Source organism: Gossypium hirsutum, chromosome A07 (genome assembly GCF_007990345.1).
Source record: "Gossypium hirsutum isolate 1008001.06 chromosome A07, Gossypium_hirsutum_v2.1, whole genome shotgun sequence".
In the NCBI taxonomy this organism is placed as follows: domain Eukaryota; kingdom Viridiplantae; phylum Streptophyta; class Magnoliopsida; order Malvales; family Malvaceae; genus Gossypium; species Gossypium hirsutum.
In genome coordinates this window covers 48,878,335-48,888,039 of record NC_053430.1, presented here as the reverse complement: position 1 = coordinate 48,888,039, position 9,705 = coordinate 48,878,335, and the positions used below count along the sequence as shown (strand labels likewise).

General features: G+C 38.0%; 1 non-coding gene across 1 annotated transcript; it reads right to left on the bottom strand.

Annotated features, from left to right (window-relative positions):
• Window positions 1–8,598: 8,598 nt before the first annotated feature.
• On the bottom strand, window positions 8,599–8,705 carry LOC121204416 (small nucleolar RNA R71). Its single transcript, XR_005899341.1, has one exon. It is a non-coding gene; the product is annotated as a small nucleolar RNA R71 (small nucleolar RNA).
• Between the last annotated feature and the right edge of the window lie 1,000 nt (window positions 8,706–9,705).

Genomic DNA, 9,705 nt, shown 5'->3' with positions numbered 1-9,705 from the left:
CGAGGTATGGCCATTATGAATTTCTTGTCATGCTGTTTGGGTTGACGAATGCACCAGCTGTGTTTATGGATCTAATGAATAGGATCTTTCAGCCATATTTGGATAAGTTTGTCGTTGTGTTTATTGACGACATTTTGATCTACTCTAAAGATGAGACAGACCATGCGAAACACCTGAGAATTATGTTGCAGACCTTGCGGGAAAAACAACTGTATGCTAAATTTAGCAAGAGTGAGTTTTGGCTCCAAGAAGTTGGATTTTTGGGTCATAGTTTCAGGTGAAGGCATCCAAGTTGATCCAAGTAAGATTTCTACAATTGTTGAATGGAAATCGCCTAAGAATGTAACCGAGGTTAGAAGCTTTTTAGGCTTAGTCGGTTACTATCAAAGGTTTGTAAAAAGATTTTCCATAATAGCGACTTCGATGACGAAGCTGTTACAGAAGGACGTTAAGTTTGAATGGACAGAGAAGTGTCAACAAAGTTTTGAGAAGTTAAAGACATTACTGACCGAAGCTTCTGTTTTAGTGCTACCTGAACCGGGAAAAGAGTTTGTGGTCTACAGTGATGAATCCTTAAATGGATTGGGTTGTGTACTTATGCAAGATGGCAAGGTGATAGCCTATGCTTCACGGCAATTGAAGCCTCACGAGAAAATTTATCCAACCCGCGACCTAGAGTTTGCTGCTATTGTTTTTGCCTTGAAAATTTGGAGGCAATATTTGTATGGTGAGACTTGCCATATATTCACAAACCACAAGAGTTTGAAACACTTGATGACTCAGAAAGAATTAAATTTGAGACAACGGAGATGGTTAGAATTAATTAAGGATTATGATCTGGTTATCGACTATCACCTGGGAAAGGCAAATGTGGTCGCCGATACTTTGAGTAGAAAATCTCTGTATGCTTTGAGAACCATGGATACTCGTTTGACATTACTTGATGATGGTTCAATTTTGGCCGAATTGGAGGCTAGGCCAACATTTCTGCAGGGAATTCTTGATACTCAGCTTAATGATGACGACTTGCAAGCAAAAAGAACTCAATGTGAGTCTGGTGTTGAGTCAGATTTCTGAATTAGTCCTGATGGATGTTTGATGTTTAGAGATAGGGTTTGTGTACCCAAATACAATGAACTTATTCGGAAGATTTTGCAAGAAGCACATAACAGTCGTTTGTCTGTTCACCCGGGAAGTACCAAGATGTACAACGATTTAAAGAACATATGCTGGTGGAATGGTATGAAAAGAGATGTTTCTGAATTTGTATCGAAATGCCTGGTATGTCAGCAAGTTAAAGCTAAACATCAAGTGCCTTCAGGTTTGTTACAACCTGTAATGGCCCCCAAATGGAAGTGGGACAGTGTTACCATGGACTTCATGACGGGATTACCTTTAACTCCGAAAAAGAAAGATGTCATATGGGTTATAGTGGACAAATTGACAAATTCGGCTCATTTCATCCCGATAAGGACGGATTATGCTCTTGATAGATTGGCCAATTTGTCTGAGATAGTAAGATTGCACGGAGTACCACTATTGATTATTTCGAACAGAGACCCGAGGTTCACTTTGAGATTCTAGAATAAGTTACAAGAAGCCTTAGGTATAAAGTTGAGCTTTAGTATAACTTTTCACCCTCAGACCGATGGCCAGTCTGAGCGGATGATTCAGATTCTCGAAGACATGTTGCGATGTTGCATCCTTGAATTTCAGGGTAGTTGGGAAAAATACCTGCCATTGGTAGAATTTTCCTACAATAACAGATTCCAAACAAGTTTAAGGATGGCACATTATGAAGCCTTGTATTGTAGGAAGTGCCGAACTCCATTGTACTGGATAGAACTCAAGAAAATCGGATTCATGGAGTTGATCTGATTAAAGAAATCGAAGAAAAAGTTAAAGTGATACGGGATTGTTTAAAAGCGGCATCAGATAGGAAAAAGTCATATGTTGATCTGAAAAGAAAAAAAATTGAGTTTCAAGTAGGAGATAGAGTATTCTTGAAAGTATCTCCATGGAAAAAGGTAGTGAGATTTGGTCGGAAAGGTAAACTGAGTCCACGATTTATCGGACCGTACGATATTAACGAAAGAATTGGACTGTTAGCCTATCGTTTGGCGTTGCCACCGGAACTGGAAAAGATTCATGACGTGTTCCATGTATCCATGTTAAGGAGATACCGATTAGACCCCTCTCATGTAATTTCACCGACTGAGATTGAAATTCAACCGGACATGACCTATAGAGAGGAACCGGTTAAGATATTAGTCGCGAAGTTAAACAGTTGAGAAATAAAGATGTGGCTCTTGTAAAAGTTTTATGGCATCGACATGGAGTTGAAAAAGCTACTTGGGAGCCAGAAGGAACCATGAGAAACAAATATCCGAATCTGTTTTCTGGTAAGACTTTCGAGGACGAAAGTCCCTAAGGGGGAGAAATGTAACATCCCAAAATAAGGCTTAGTCGGAATAGTGGTTTTGGGACCATAAATCTGATATCAAAATATTTATTTTATGGTTATTATGAGGCCTAGAATATGAATATATGCATGTGTTAAAATTTCACGAAGAAATTCTAAGTATAAGATGTCCAATTGGAATTAAGGACTAAATTGAATAAATTGCAAAACTTGGATTCTAGAAGCAATTTGCATGAAATTGCTTTAGATTATGAATTACAAGGTCTTGGAGATCAATTTGCCCAAATTCTAAATTTTTGGACAAAAATGGGCTTGCATGAATGGAATTTTAAAGAAAGGGTATGAGGGCATTTTGGTTATTAGGCATTTTAATGAAATAAAAAGGGAAAAATAAAGCAAAAATATGCTCATCTTCTTCCCATAGCTACCAAAATTAGGAGGACACCATAGCTAGGGTTTCTTCAATTTTCAAGCTCAATAGTAAGTGCTCCCAAGCCCAGTTTTTCATGTTTGTATTTTTGAAATCTCGGTAACTTGCTCTCTCCATTTCTTCCCATATTTCATGCTAGGGTTCATGTTTGAAAATTTACCCATGCATGAGTTGCTTGTATTTTGATGGATTATGGAGGGATATGAAAGATGAATGTGTATTAAACATCTTTTCCTAGTCGATTTTCTTGAGAAACCCTTATAGGGACCATTTTACAAAAGATGTAAATGTGTGGTAGAAATGAGAAAATAATGGATAATGTGGGCTACCATAAGAAAGGAAAATGTTCGGTTAGGCTTGGGTAAGATAGGTATGAGCGTAGGGACTAAATCGTAAAGATGTGAAAGGTTAGGGGCAAAACGGTCATTTGGACCGGGGGTAGATATTAAACTTGAAATGTATAATGTAGTGTATTAATAAGTTATTTTTGTTGTTATAGACCCCAAGGAACAAATTTCGGATGTCAATTGTGGTAAACGCAAGGTTTCGGAATAACCGAAACACAATCCGAAAAGAATACCAGGTAAGTTCGGATAATTTAAAGTAAACCCCTAATATACATAATTGTATGATTTATGAACACATGATATTTGCATTTATTGATGGTATGAAAATGCATGAAATGCACCTTTGGTAATGATTTGTTGATAACTTCTCGGTTGGGATTAAAAAGGGAATTCGATGGATGAACCATGTTTTACATGTGAATTGAGATCCTGCATGTGTTGCAGTAAGGATTTAGCCTAGACGGGTAATCCGTGATCTCAAATATGGAAAGGAATCTAGCTCGGACGGGTATTCCTTGAATGATCGAGCCTTCCAAAGAATATATGTGCATTGGATTTAGCCCGGACGGGTAATCTGAATTGGGTCTGAATTTATCCTGGACTGGTAATTCAAATCCGAACTCATTAAGGGTGTTTGTTGTTATAAAGGATTTAGCCTAGACTGGTAATCCCGCCAGATGGTATGAGGTTCGCAGGAGTGCATATATGTGAAATGATCATTGGTAAGAATTGACAAATAATGGGTATTCCATCGAGATTTCCTAGAAACTCAACGAGATTTACATGGGATATATATGTGTGAATGAAATGTTGAATGATGAGTTCATCTAGTTAAATTACATGATACATGATTATGTGACTAACTCAATGATTGAGTGCATGTGATAAGAAATCATTTCATAATGGATGATTTCATGAATTAAGTATGGATGAATGCTAATTACTCGGTAAGTTTACTTTCTGGTTATTCGAGCTTACTAAGCATGTAAATACTTACCCCTATCTTTTTCCCTGTCTCTCAGAGCCCGAGGACTCGAAAGGATTGGAGGACAATTGGAGAGTCAACACACTATCAACTAAACAAGCTTTGGTATAAAGACTCTGTTTATTTTGTTCAATGGCATGTATAGTATTTTTGAGTATTTTGTTATATGTGTCATTTGATTTGCCAAGTAAAGGCATGTAGAAATATATTTATCTCTTTGTATATGGCCATGAAAATTGGCTTAATTTAAGTAGGCTATGAGCTACGATTTTATGCATGGTTTTAATTACTAATGATGGGTTGCTATAAATTGTCAATGAGTCACATGAATGAGCCAATTTCGGATGGATTAATGTAACATGGAAACCCATGATACTAAAGAGGAAATAACCATTTATGTATGAACCAATGATATGAGGTTTCTATACAACTATTTTCATTAAGGTTATTTACAAGCGTAAAATTAGGTTCTTCTCAAACTTGGTAACCATTAAACACAAGTAGTAGAAATAGCCTAATAAGGTTCGCACAGTTGGACACACGGGCGTGTGTCTAGGCCGTATGTGACACATGGTTCCCTCTTATGGGCGTGTGCTATGGGCGTGTGTTATGGCTGTGTGTCCCCTGCACTTAAAATTTTAGCTCAAAGTTGTGCACGGGTAGGCCACACGGGCATGTACCATGGCCGTGTTAAAATGACAATGTCATCCACAGGGAGGCAGCACGGGCGTGTTCCATGGCCGTGTTGATAAGTCAGTGTTGTCCACGGTTGAAGGGCATGGGCGTGCCCTAAGATACACGGGCGTGCGAGTCCACACGGCTCACCTACACAGGCGTGTGTCCCTTTATGTTAAGGAAAAGTTTTCTGAGGAGCCCAAGGTAAATCGAACGTGCCCGTATTTGTCCTGCATTGCTTTCCGATATGTTATAGGTCTCGAAGGCCTATACAAGGGACGAGATGTTCATGATTGAAAGGTTTTAAATTCAAATGAAATTTTGTGATCCAAGTTATTTTACTGAAAGTGTAAAGTTCTGGTAATGCCTTGAGCCCTATCCTGGTGTTGGGTTAGGGCTAGGGGTATTACAACAACATTGCCATAGGAGGCCAAGATACAGGTCTATCAATCCTAGGTCAGGACAACATGTCGCGGGGGGATCAACATCTGCTTCAGCTCAACAGGAGGACTCGATTTTTGTGCAACCTCTCATTCAGTATGGTTTGTATATTTTTATTGCTCACCCTATTTGTCTTACACAAGTAACACAACACGCACAATCATTCCCTGCATCAACACCTTCAGCACCAGTTTATTTTACACAAGCACCGTAACATAAACAATCATTCCCTACATTAACACCTTCTCTAAGGGTATATTTCACATGACCACCACCTATTGTACACACCGATGCTGCCAACAACACCGACGCATCTAGTATCACCAAAAATTCCCATCTTTTATCCGTAATCGGACCAAGCAGCACTATATAGTTATCCACCGATAGTACCATAAACACCCTCAACATCATTGTTCTACTGAAGTAGGTGATCGCCTCTGGATGTACTAACGTCCAGAGTGTGAATACTACTACAAAATATATGGAATTGAGGCAGTGTTCGCAAGTATAGGGGTCAGGTCATAAAATAGTTACAACGAATTAGGTAAGTACTTCGAGGATCGTACCCAAGGGATTGTAGTTTGGGGAAGACTGTTATCAAACCAATTACGGGAAATAATTACTAATCTACTTGAGTCACAAATTTGTAGTGTTAGTATAGAAGCAAGATGAAAATAATATTAATAAACTAAATAAATTGAATTAAACATAAATCTACTCCAAAGTTCATGTATCGATGTCTCCTATCCCTTATTTCGACTACGTGAGTTCCTTTAGCCTAGATCCAATTATTTTACTTAATTAATTATTAAAGTAGGGTTCTAATCAATCAACTAGTCGATTCCCCAGCAGGATCTTCTGGTCTTCCACTAGAATAACAAGCCGACAAGAACTACTTATGTTTTGATCTCATAGTCTAGACCGGTTCGGGGTTAAGGTGTTCACGGCTAGGCCATACCAATTTTGGGTTAATTCCCACCTAAATGACTTCCTAGGGTCGTCAAACCTAAGGTTTAAGTTCTTTCTTGATCCTCTAAGAAACTCTATCCTTCAATCAATTAATAAGATTAGAATAGTTGAAACCATGCGAGATATGTATGACGCATAAATTGATTCTAATCTTTATACAAACATTCAGTTAAACAATGTTAAAGAAAGAGATATAAAGAATAAAATAAAGGAAAAAAGATGCTTATGGATTTATCGATGAAAGCATGGCTCCAAAACAATCTCCATTAGTAAAAGTCTTACTTCAGAATAGGATCTTTTGATTATAAGAACATAAAATATGATAAACCATAAATTATACATATTTTTACCCCATGTTTAATGCATTTTATGGATGATTTCCCATTAGAATTGGTGAATTCGATGCTCCTAATGCTTTAATTTCATGTTTTATACTTAGGAGAGCATAAGAGAGCAAAAGGAACGAGAAACGGACCAAAAACAGAGAAAATAGACCAAAGTACGAAATCAACACAGCCTGGACCTCCTCACACGGGCAGACCACAGGGCCGTGTCAATTTGGCAGGCTCGAGCATGGCCTGAAGTAATCGAACATGGGTGTGTGCCACGGGCGTGTCCCTACTGAGCCCAAGTTGAGTCCAATTTGGAAAAGGCTAATTTTGAGGGCTTCTAGGCATTCCAAAGCCTATAAATACACCCTAGAGAAAGAATAAATGGGAGACATAAAAGGGGGAGTAAGGAATTACTCCAAGGAAGCCGATTGATCCATCTTAGAAGCCAGATTCATCATCAAGACTGAAGATCTCTCCTCAATTCCCCTTCAGGAGCTTTGGGTTTTCTTTATGTTTTGTATTTTTATTTTTCTGAGATGTTTTCTTATTTAGTTATGAACTAAATTTCCTAAATACCTAAGGGGAATGAAACTTAAGACGAATCTTGTAATTATTTTCTGAATTGTATGATAAATATTTAACTTGTTCTTAATTATGTATTCTTAATTCTTGGTTTGATATCCCAGGATACTGATTCAAGATAAGCTCTTATTTAGAGGAGGAATAGACCCTGGCTAAGAGTACATTTATCATAATTAAGCGGAGTTGATTGCGCGCCTAGACATAGGGTGACAAAATTTTTCCAGATTAAGGTGAAACCTAATAAGGGGATCCATAGATCGAGGTAATGCAACCATAGAGTGTTAATTAGAGAAAAGTCTCGGTTATTCAATCTAGGGATTAAACATTATTAGTCTTGAATAGGGATAATAACATAACTTAGGGATCTATATGGAACAAGTTGAATGAATAAATCGTTCGATTTAGAGCCAGAATAACAAGTAAAGTCTAGGTGGATTTTTCCTTAGGTATTGTCTTAAGTCAATCAATTTTTCCCAAATGCAATTTCTCCAATTCTTTTCTCTGTGAGTTCTTAGTTTAGATAATTAGTTAATTAAAACAAAACCCCATTATTCTTAGGCTAGATAATAAAAAGACAGTCATTACTAGTACTTTTAGTTCCTTTGGGTTCTACAATCCGGTCTTGCTAAAACATACTACTGTTCGATAGGTACACTTGCCTACATCGCGATAATAGTTAGTTTCAAGAACGATTAATTATAAATATTTAAAACCTATCACGAAATAACGCGATCAAGTTTTTGGCGCCGTTGCCGGGGAACTAAGATATTAGGAACGCTTAGTTTAATTTTATTATTATTTATTAACTTACTTTTTCCTTCTCTTGGCAGGTTTTTTATAGTTTATAACTAGAAGAAACCCGTCGAGACCATTACTTTTCGATGAAGAAATCGATCGTACAGTTCGTAGAAACCAAAGAGAAATAAGGCGCAGCTTAAGATACATGGAGAACGAGCAAGAAGACAATACTCAACCCCCAACCGAAGAGATGGTTGAAAAGCAAAGCAATCAGCTACCTCCTGCAATTGCGCCTAATCAAAATCCTGCTCCACGCACTATGTATGATTATGCTAAACCTTCTTTAACAGGAATTGAATCTAGTATAGTTAGACCTGCTATAGCTACAAATACTTTTGAATTAAAACCTAACACTATTCAGATGATACAACAATTTGTTCAGTTTGATGGTTTGCAGGATGAAGATCCCAACACTCACTTAGCAAACTTTCTGGAATTTTGCGATACATTTAAAATCAATGGCGTTTCTGATGATGCCATTCGTCTTCGGTTGTTTCCCTTTTCATTGAGGAACAAATCTAAACAGTGGTTGAGCTCGTTACCACGAAGGTCAATTACTACTTGGGAACAAATGACCAAAAATTTTATTAAAATATTTTCCACTGGCTAAAATGGCTAAATTACGTAATGATATCTCTTCTTTTGTTCAGATGGATTTAGAAACACTCTACGATGCGTGGGAGAGATACAAGGACCTTTTGAGAAGGTTCCCTCACCATGGGTTATCGCTTTGGCTCCAAGTACAAATATTTCACAATAGTCTGAATCCTTCGACTCGAGGAATGGTTGACACAGCGGCGGGTGGAACCATCAACAATAAAACACTGGAAGATGCCTATGAGTTTATAGAGGAGATGTCCCTGAATAACTATCAATGGCAAGTCATGAGGACAAAGCCAACGGAAACAGCCAGCGTTTATAACGTTGATTCGGTCACCATGCTCTCTAATGAGGTAGAACTCTTGAATAAAAAGATTGATGGTTTTCTTAATTCTTCACAGGTTCACCCAGTAATGCAGCGCGAAGCAAGTAGCGGTGGAACAAACCATTCGGAATACCAACCTTATGGCCACAGCATGGATAACGAGCAATTAAACTACATGGGTAATAATCCTCGACCTCAAAACAATCCATATAGTAACACTTATAATGCAGGTTGGAGGAACCACCCCAATTTTTTGTGGGGTGGTCAAGGAAGTCAAAGACCACAACATCCTCTAGGCTACCAACAACCACCCTACCAACAGGAAAAGAAGCCAAACCTTGAAGAGATGCTCTCAAAGTTTATATCAGTGTCAGAAACCCGTTTTCAGAACACCGAGACAACACTTAAGAATCAACAAGCATCGATCCAAGTGCTCGAGACTCAGATAGGCCAGCTTTCCAAACTAATCTCTGAATGACCACAGGGTAGTTTACCAAGTAATACCGAACCTAACCCAAGGGAATAGCTCAACACAATTAATATTCAAGATAAAGAGTCGTTGAGCTTGAACCAGAACCGAGGCACGAAACTATGGTAAGCAAAGGTCAAGGTAAGGTAGATTATAATAAAAACAAACCAGTGACTGTCGAATATAAACCTCGTGTGCCATACCCCAACGCGCAAGGAAAGACCACTCAAATGAACAATTTGGTAAATTCCTTAAACTCTTAAAAAAATTACATATTAACTTACCGTTTATTGAAGCTCTATCGCAGATGCCAAACGCATTGAAATTTTT